Source organism: Poromitra crassiceps (assembly GCF_964638095.1).
Source record: "Poromitra crassiceps genome assembly, contig: HAP1_SCAFFOLD_1675, whole genome shotgun sequence".
In the NCBI taxonomy this organism is placed as follows: Eukaryota; Metazoa; Chordata; class Actinopteri; order Beryciformes; family Melamphaidae; genus Poromitra; species Poromitra crassiceps.
In genome coordinates, this window is record NW_028150739.1 from 5,148 (window position 1) to 15,000 (window position 9,853).

At 51.8% G+C, this 9,853-nt stretch overlaps 2 pseudogenes across 2 annotated transcripts in view; both read right to left on the bottom strand.

Moving 5' to 3' along the window:
• Positions 1-2,736: 2,736 nt before the first annotated feature.
• Positions 2,737-3,489, bottom strand: LOC310771984 (tetraspanin-7 pseudogene; annotated as a pseudogene). Its single transcript has one exon. The product of its transcript is annotated as a tetraspanin-7 pseudogene (transcript).
• Positions 3,490-4,436: 947 nt separating this feature from the next.
• LOC310771985 (autophagy-related protein 2 homolog A pseudogene) overlaps positions 4,437-9,853 on the bottom strand; it is a 6,245-nt pseudogene continuing 828 nt past the window's right edge. The window contains exon 2 of the transcript in view: positions 4,437-9,853. This exon is cut by the window's right edge and continues 396 nt beyond it. The product of the transcript in view is annotated as an autophagy-related protein 2 homolog A pseudogene (transcript).

Here is a 9,853-nt window from a genome sequence, read left to right on the forward strand (position 1 = left end):
AAAGTCACAGTACTCTATAGGTTGTTTAAAGTCACAGTACTCTATAGGTTGTTTAAAGTCACAGTACTCTATAGGTTGTTTAAAGTCACAGTACTCTATAGGTTGTTTAAAATCACAGTACTCTATAGGTTGTTTAAAGTCACAGTACTGTATAGGTTGTTTAAAGTCACAGTACTGTATAGGTTGTTTAAAGTCACAGTACTCTATAGGTTGTTTAAAGTCACAGTACTCTATAGGTTGTTTGCAACCACGTGATTCTGATGACGTCGCTGGGGGGCAGCTCTCCCAGAGCTACTATGCAGAATGGAGGAAAGTGAGTATGCTGCACCACGCTGCAGGTATCGCCAGAAGATTGCAAAACATATAGGATATGATCCATATACAATGAAGAGAAGCCATTTTTCCAGCAACTTGTTCGATTTCGCTAGTGCTTTGTAGCCTGCTGCTGGTTGGCCCGCAGCATGATCACATGGTTTGCAAACAAGCCAATGGTTAATGGTCTTGCCCCGGTTGCCATCTTGACGTGACCTCACCTGAAAACAACCTATGTGAGGCGAAGTTGCTCTCCTGTCATTAAATGGGGACATTTAATTGGTGGGCACTGGACCTGACCTACAATCATTTAATTTGTGTGTTTCCATGGTGAAATTCAGCGTCCCCTGGCCTAAATGCTCTCCATACCCGTTCAGTTTTTAGGAGATACAGTACTGTAAAACTAATTTTGCCTGACCTCCTCAGGGAGAGCGTTAGAAAGCCTCCTTTACTCAGAACTAAGATGAATCAAGATGCTTCAGCTCTCTGCCAGCACTGCCAATATAGGCAGTGCTGGAGAAGTGGCCCAGCAAGGAAAGTCAAGGTGATTCTCCTGCTTCTTCTATCAGGTAACATCCACCCCAACCCAGGCCCTGACCTGACACAGCTTGAAAATCCAAACGATCTCAAAAACATCAATGGATTAACATGTCATTTACTGACAGTAAATGTACGCAGTTTAATAAATAAAATAGACACAATTCATCTCTGCGACATTATAGTTCTGTCAGAAACGTGGCTGAAACCATCGGTTATGGATACAATGTCTACGGGAATTATCATGTAAAGAAAGGAGGGGGAGTGGCGATCAATGCCAAAGCAACTTTGAACTGTATTTGTGTTGAATCTTTTACCAAACCAAAATGCTTTTTAATTGTCTGTAATTAAGTTACATCTTCCCAATGGTGCAGACCTTACAGTAATAATAAAATAAAATAAAGCATTTACGCTTCAAAAGTCATAAAAGTGGTCCTAGTTTGTGGAGATTATCCTGCTGAACACAAATCTCCACTCCCACAAGCTTTTGTTAACCACAGACTATTTCATGGATTTAACTGAAATCCAAATTCTAAAATCCCATATCCTTTTCCCCTTACGAAACAGCATGGTGGCGATTTGCTACTTCCCATTCATTCCTGCGGTACCCTATTGGTGGGAGTAGGAGCATTGCGGGGCCAAAGTTGAACCAATCCCAGGACATGTTGTTGTGAGGTCAGGGTGAAAACCACCTGCCGCTGCAACCTCCGGAGGGATCTGACGAAAGGACACTTCAGGATCTCCCAGGAGAGACCAGACATCAATAACCGATGCAAGTGGACCAAAGTCAGGGACCCTTCACACCACACACCATGCACCCGAACAAGGTGAACTGATATCCAAATGACGTTTCAGTTCACATCTAGCGCTGGCTGAATTAGACCACAGACAGCACTGATCAGCATGTTTCTTTAACATGGTAAGTTTAAGCTAAAACCCATGAAGTCAGAGCGTGATGCTGATATGTTTGCATACTAAAAGAACAGTGAGAAGAATCTGTATACTAGTGTACTAGTGGCAGAAGGGAATAGAGCAGGCGGGGCCGGTTGCACAAAACACCTTTTTCTTTTTTACTTAACGCACCCATGCAGACAGTGGGCGTTTGTTTATTTATCAGATCCCTGGTGTCCAAGACAACAGTACAACAATACAATACACAATACATTGAAAGCATGAATGAATGATTTTTTTTAAATTCTTTATTATTGTCATGCATACATTGTATGCCCAGCAGGCATGGGCTTACAATACACATCATTATCATCATCATCATCATCACCACCACCATCAACAACAGCAATGTTGTACACATGACTGTGGGAATGGACATGACTGCGGCAATGGGCGTGCCCAACATAAAAAGTGCCTAACTTCCAAACGGATTCACGTAAAGGTCTCGGGAACAAGTTGTCCAGCTTCTTCAGGGTACTCATCAGCTCTTCCTTCAGCTTCTCATCCCTCTCATGATGTGCTGAGGTAACCTCATGCAGGCCAGTCTGGCAGTGTCCTGGCCTGGATCGTTCTCCAGAACCTTCTGGAAGTCTTCCAGAGTTTCGTCCAGCTGCGGTCTGTCTCGTCGAAGCTGCGCCCTCCTCAGGCTGGCCTTGAGGTAGTCTGGCTTCAGCTCCATCACTCTGGAGTAGTCAATTTTGGTATAAGTGCCTTTTATAGTTTTTTTTTTACTGTGCTCTTTCGTGTTTTCTTTTAATTGTTATGTGTTTGTCTGTTCTTTCTATGGACGATGTGTCTGCTAATAAAAGTTGATTGATCTCTCTATCCTCCAGCCTGTCTTTTGAGATGCCTACAGTACTTCCTGTTGGGGTTACTTCTCCTGCTCATGTCCTCCTGTCCTCTGCTCTCTGGAGAGTAACCTGTGGAAGGAGACTGCTAGACCACCTCATACTGGTTGTTGGTTATGTATCGAGATAAGCAGCAGGCCAGGAATATTCCAATGAGCTGGATGAAGGCGGTTCCGAAAGAGATTCCTGCAATGATTCCCAAGTTGGACTCCATCGTGCTGGTCACCAGTGAGAAGCAACCCTCTCTGTATACCTCATTCCCAAACTTCTCAGGGTCTTTGAGGCTCTCTGGTGTGCAGTTAGTGTGGTCTTTACAGCAGCTGGGAGGGATGCCCTTCTCTTTAAAGTAGGTGGTCTCCATCCAGTCGGTGTAATTTGTCTTCCCACAGCACTTCAGAGTACGTTGAATGGTGTCGACTGCAGTGCTTGGTGGGTTGTTGCCATCGTAGTTCTCCACAGCGTATGAATATCCATCTGATAATGTGGCCTTGATCTCATGCCTGAAGAGGAAGGCTGAGATTCCAGCCACAAGCTGAGCCAGGAACACCAAGGTCAGGAACACGGCATACAGTTTGAGCATCCATGGGCTTCTGCAGCATGTAGCGAAGCAGCCGAACAGTGCGAAAATAACGATGATGGCTCCGGTCCCAATGAGGACATATGTCGCGTTGATGCTCTTGTCAAACAGGGAGAAAAAGGCCTCCAGGCTCACCTTCCCCCACACGCCAACCGCCAGCAGGATCACTCCTGTGAACCAAATTATGAGGCTGTACGAGATGAGGAAATACTTCACACCGGTGATCACAGGCTTCATCTGAAGCCGTTGAGACAACAGAGACATGGTGGCTTTTGCACTTTGTAGGTGAAGAGAAGAGAAAACGTCACTGCACCTGTTTGGGGAAAAAACTTTGGGTGATAAAGACATAGGCATTGTGATATAACCTCAGCAGGGAAGGATTTATGACATCATCAGTGATGTCATAATCAGTGACATCACCTCGAGTGTCATCACTGATGACATCATCAGTGATGTCATAATCAGTGACATCACCTCGAGTGTCATCACTGATGACATCACAGTTGATCGAGTGACATCACAATTGTGACTGACACTGCCACAGACACCACACCACCCATTCTAAACGGGCAAGTTATTATATCAAAATTTACCCCCGTACAATTATGAAAGGGTTTTTACCTGTAGCCTATAAGCCAAAACAGTGTTTTGGACCATGCTGTAAACACAGTAATCCTGTTACAAAGTGGGGCATTTTAACATAGGGGTGAACGGGAACGACTCCATTTTGGGTCCAGCATCAAGTGGCCATTTTTTTTTGACATCGTACAATACATTACAATGTGCAGCACAAAACACCTTGAGTTAAGATTTTCCTTAGGGTCCGAGTTAAGGTTTCCACAAAATAAAACCGGTAGCACAAAACACCCTTAAGTCTTGTCCTTAAGTCTTCCTTAAAATGTTCAACCTTAAGGAGGGTTTTGTGCAACAGATTTTGTTTTATGGAAATCTTAACTCGGACGTTAAGTCCGGTGTTTTGTGCAACCTGATTGCATCAGAAGGGAAAACAGGACTAATCTGTATGTCCATGTGAATGGGTGCAAGTTACTGGGTGCAAGGTAGCTTTTTTTCCCCCTTCTTTGCATTGGAACACCCTCTCAGTCGTTAATACATTACACACACATACACAGTCAATGCAGAGTACATGAGTATTTCCAAATCATCTTCAAATCATCACTCATCTTCTGCATACACTCTCAACAACAAAGTGATCACTCCTGGCCGTCCTCTGTACGCCATTTTAAGAAGTCCTCCTTCCGGGCATCTGGTTTGATCTGATTGCGCATGCCGCCCAGTAGATTCGAAGTGGCTTCAGAGGCCACTATTAGGGGCCGAACCACAGTGGGCAGGGTCTGTCGAAGGACGCCGCCCACAGCGCCGGGGAGACCTGTCTGCTTGTGGCCGCGGGCCGCTGCGTCGCACAGGGTTTGAGCCGTGTCGATCACTCCCCCTCGGACGGTGACGTAGGCCTTGGCCACACCTTCTCGGAGGTCCGCAGGCTGCGGGGCTCGGCGAGGACGGCTGGAGGGGGCCCGGCCCTCAGTGACGGCGCACAACGTCTCTGCTGTGGCCTGTATGGCCTGCACCAGCCTGTTGCTGAGCTCCAGAGCAGCCGAGGCTGTGGAGGTGCCGAAGGACGCTGCTCCACGCTGGAGACCCCGGACAATGCGTCCGTCTTTCCTGTACTGCTCTATGGGCATCCAGAACAGATCCCGAACTCCGTGGAAGAGCTGCACAACAGAGTGCATGGGGCCGACACCTCCCAGAATGCCCGGCAGCTGATTCTTCCTGATGTCCGTCAGCCATTCGGTGACGGCATACTGGATCACTTTGTCTACGCCAAGGAGACCGTGTCTGCAGAAGAGCCTCTTCAGCTTGAGTTCTGAGCAATTTAACTGGGCCAGGCCAATCAGAATCCCAGTAAATGTTCCCTGTTCAACGACTACATGTTTGCCTTGATAGTCCAGCCAGATAGGCACTTCAGAGCTGAAACGGAACTCCCGGAAGTAGATTGGCTGGTCAGTGGAGGAGGCAGAGGAGCTCTGCTCGCTATGTGTAGTTTCCACGGAGGCTGTTAAGTCAGGTCCCAGACCGTCATCTGACTCCTCCTCAGACGACTTCTGGGAGGGGTCTGCCTTCACTTCGGCTGCAGGATCCACAGGCAGGTAAGAGTTAACAGAGGAAGCTAGATTACTGAAAAAACCCTTCAGGAAGAACAATGCATCCTGGTCAACGTTGAGGCGAAGGGGCAGCAGGCTGACTCTGAGACAGCACTCTGGACCCCCGAGACCCGACTCTGGACACACCTCCAGGGCCTTCACTGTCAACATGTTGGAGTGGGTGCGGCGCGGCATGCTCTCACTGGTGTAGAGGTAGAGGAACTTGTTGATTTGCGAGGAGGCCAGTCGATCTCGAACCTCCAGTTCCTGGACGATGAATACCTGCCTGGAGAGGGGCTGTTCCCTGCCTGGACCCACCCTGACCCCAGTCCCAACCAGTCCCTCTCTCTCCTGCCCATCCACCGCCACCGCATAGGACTCATGCTGGAAGGACACCTTGGTAAGCTGGATCTCCATGAGCAGTGTGTGCTGACGACCGCTGCCTCCAGCCCAGCGCCAGGAGTTCTGGGGTCGGGGGGAAGGCACAGAGCGGGACGGGGAGCCTCGGACACCAACGGGGACTGAACGGCCCCTATTTACATGCTGGGCATGTATGGAGATGGGCTTGCCCCCGAAGTCCTTGCCCCCGTAGAGATGCCAGACTACAGAAATCTCTCGCAGCACCACCCTGCTCTGGGCCACGGGGAAGCAACTGGGGGCCAGCAGTAGGTCTGAGCTGCCCCGTGGCCTGGAGAAGTGGCCATCCTTCAACCTTATGGGCCCCTGGGACAGCACCCTCACCACAGGCTCTCCATCCTTGAGAGGAATGCCCATGCCTGGAGCCTCCAGGATGCAGAAGTCCTCGTTGTCAGTGGAGCCCTCGGAGCCTCCCTCTGACATAATTGCCTGCGACTCCTTTCTCTGCAGGACAGAGGGGCGTTGCCTGGAGGCCTTACTGGGGAACAGGTAGTCGGAGACAAGCGAGCCTTGTGGTACTGAGAGTGAGCCTGGATCTAAACCCTCTTCTTGTTGGCTGTTCTCTGTGTCAATCAAGGCATCAGCCAGATCATACTGGTTGATTTCAGCGGTCTCAGCTGGTGGGCAGGGCAGCAAGGAGGCGGGGCTTTCTGACAGCGGTAACTTCTGTCCAGAGATCTTGGTGGGCGAGGTGTGTCGCGGCGGGGGATGCAGGTCACCCTGGGAGATCAGGTACTGCAGCAGGTTGACCAGGCCAGCACAGGAATCTGCACAGGTAAGGAGGTGAACCATGTTGTTGGAACAACGAAGCTCAAACAGAGGCTGACTTTGCTTGCCCGTGGCACAGCCTGTCCATGTGGTGATGGCCAGCTCCAGCAGGTCAATGTCCAGAACACACACATAGTCTCTCCTCAGGTCCACAGTGTCAGTCTCACACTTGTCAGAGAGATAGAAGGCAGAGTCATCCAGGATAAATCTGAGGTGGAAGGTGGCAGTGTCTACAATGACATTACTGGACAGAGAGAAGGATTCTGTGGTGAACAACACTCGCAGTGGCAGATACAGGGGCCTGTAGTCCACGGCACAGGTAGTGAGGTGTATATGGAGGACGGTAATGATGGCAGATGGTGTGTATCCCAGGATGGGGTCATCGATGACATCCAGGAAGTCAACCAGCTGCTCATGCCAACTCTGATTGGTCTGGGTCATGTAATATCGCATGGTGGCGCCTTGGAGCAGAAGAGCAACCAGGAACTCCTTGACCTTCCTCTGGGGGTCTATGGTGATTTTGATGGCTGTGGACAACATCTGAGGCTCACTAACCCTGCCGCTCACACTGGTCACACCCACTTCTGTGGGGTAGATGGTAGGGTCCAGGTGATTTGGGGGAGTGAAGCTGGGCATCACCAACCACTCAGGGATGGGGGGGTCTTTCACCAGCGCTCGGTGGTAGAGCGCCACCCGCTTGCTCTCCACACACAGAAAGTTGAGATTGGGGTTGTTCTGGTGCTGTGCCACACTGAATATCTTCCCCCCTTCCAGGTCGAGTACGATCTCCCCGTGGTTGTGGTCCTCCTTCCTGTCTGTCATGGCTTGGAGACGGCCCTTGCCAATGACAACTGTGAGGGAGACGAGGCTGAGGGTGTGGTTAGGGTGGGGCTCCACCTGTCTTCTAGATTCGTTGGCCGAGTAGAACTGAGTCTCATCTTCCTCTGAATCAGAGTCCAGTCTGAAGACCGACTTGCAGGGCTTGAACTCGTTACGGTGATAGTGGCTGTGGCGGGGGCTGTGGGCCGAGGGGGGAGGGGGCTTCCACATCAACAGATCATTATTGATCCTGTTATACATGCTCTGGAAGGCCTCTTTGCTGGGCAGGAGGATGTAGACCAGCGGCATACTGATGTCCATGGCACACTGACACTGGGCCACACACTGGGCCTGGAACTGACACATCTGCTCTGGATTGGCTGGAATCACAATCTCCTCGGTCTCAAACATGGTGCGGTTGGAGGAGAAAGGAGAGCTGATTTTGTCTTGGAGTTCACAGTGGCTTTCGAAGAACCTGGCCCCCAGGTCCCTGGCCAGGCTGTGGACCAGCACGCCCAGATCTGCTCCTGTGCCCTGGGGATCTCCACCGCTCACACGCACGGATACCCTGGGCAGGGAGTCATGGTTCTTCTTCACTCTGATACAGGGAAAAGAGCCTCCCTCCCAGCCCTCATATGACCCGTGCATGTCAGTGAAGGAGGCCTCTAGCAACTGGGTGAGGCAGGGCCCAGAGGGCTGTCCCGGGGCAGCCTGCTCACTCTGGAGGTCCGGAGCCTCCTGGTGCTTCACCTCCAGCTCCGTCAGCTCCAGCAACAGGGTCTCCTGCCGCACCACCCTGGGCGGACAACGCTTGGGGAGGGGATGCAGGTCCGGTATGGGGAAGCGGAGCTTGAGGATGACGTTGGGGGACAGGAGGGAGAAGTAGGAGTGCAGCTCACTGCTCTGGGTCTGCGCATGTCCAGGTCCAGCAGTCTGTCTGGGACAGTGGCTGAAGGCCTTGCTCAGGCTCCCCAGGCGACTGAGGATGTCCAGGTTCAGTTCAGTGCTCAGCTCTGCCAGCTGCACTCTCACCACACTGTCCCGACGCACCACCTGCCGCTTACCCTTGCGCAGGTGTTTTTCATTGAGGCTGTAGTGTAACTTGGCGCACAGTCTGGCTGCAGCTCCAACTGTGAACAAACCAGCTCTGTGGAACTGGAGCAACTCGCTGTACTGAGGCTTGCTGTCCTCCCAGAGACACTCTAACAGTTCCAGCCTGCTGAAGGAGAGGTCTGAGGTCATGGCATGATTGTGGCGATTCCCGCTGCGCATCTCACATGCAACCTGCACCGCCACCCCCGTCAGTCTGAGGTTGGAGTGCGGACAGGCCTTGGCGAAGCTGCCTCTCAGATGGTGGAAGTCTCTCTCGCTGAACATGCTGTCCTTGAAGAAGGCCAGCTCCCGGAAGAACACCTGACACACCTGGACCCCATCCATGCCGGGGGGCAGGTCATCCTGCAACAGAGTTAGGGTGAGGCCAGTCAGTGTCAGTTGCAGTAATGCACTGCTCATCATCCCAGCAGGACCCATGGAGTAAAATATGTCTCCGTTCTCCAGGCCGCTGAGGTCGGGTTCCAGGTCGGCCATGGTGTCCGACACCCCATCCCGGGGGCTGGAACCCAGCTGCTTGCCGCAATCCTCCTCGAGCAGACGCAGGTCGTTGGAGTCTAAAGGACGGCTGTGCAGCGCCTCGCCCTCCTTACTCTCTGGCTCAGTGTCTAAAGGACGACTGTGCAGCCCCTCGCCCTCCTTACTCTCTGGCTCAGTGTCTACAGGACGGCTGTGCAGCCCCTCGCCCTCCTTACTCTCTGGCTCAGTGTCTATGCTGAAAGCTGCCAGCAGGTCTGTCAGATGGGTTATTTGATCTGGAGACAGCAGCATGTGGACACAGCCCAGCTTTACATCCAACTCCAACTTTGGTCCGGGCAGCATCTCATTCTGCTTGAACTTTATGGTCTTGATGAAGCCGGAGCAGCTTCCTATGAGCAGCGGCTGAGGAGGAGGAGGACAGGAGAGGGCTGCCGGGGGCTTCTCCTCTTTTTCCTCCTCCTCCTCTCCTTCACTAGCTGTGGCTGAACCTTGAGGGTCCTCTGAAGGACCCTGTGCTGTCTCGGTGCTGTCATAGAACAGCTGAACAGAGCTCAGCTGGAGACTCTTGTGCAGGAAGGAGCGAGGCTGGCGGATGTCGACGGGCACAGTCGTTTGGCTGGCTGGGTCCCGCACCATCATGTCACAGTACTCCAGCCATTTGATGTGCACCTCTAAGGCAATGCATGTTTCCAGGGCCAGGGGCTGGTGCTCGATGCGGATGATAGTGTCCAGGAAGGTGACTTTAATACGACGCAGGACAGTCTCAATGGTTTGTGCAAACATCTCAAGCCCCTTCAGCGGAGCAGGCGGCTCCTCGGACGCCACCGGGGGGTCCTTCAGGACCTCCTGGGCTAGCTGCATGCTGGAGGTCATGC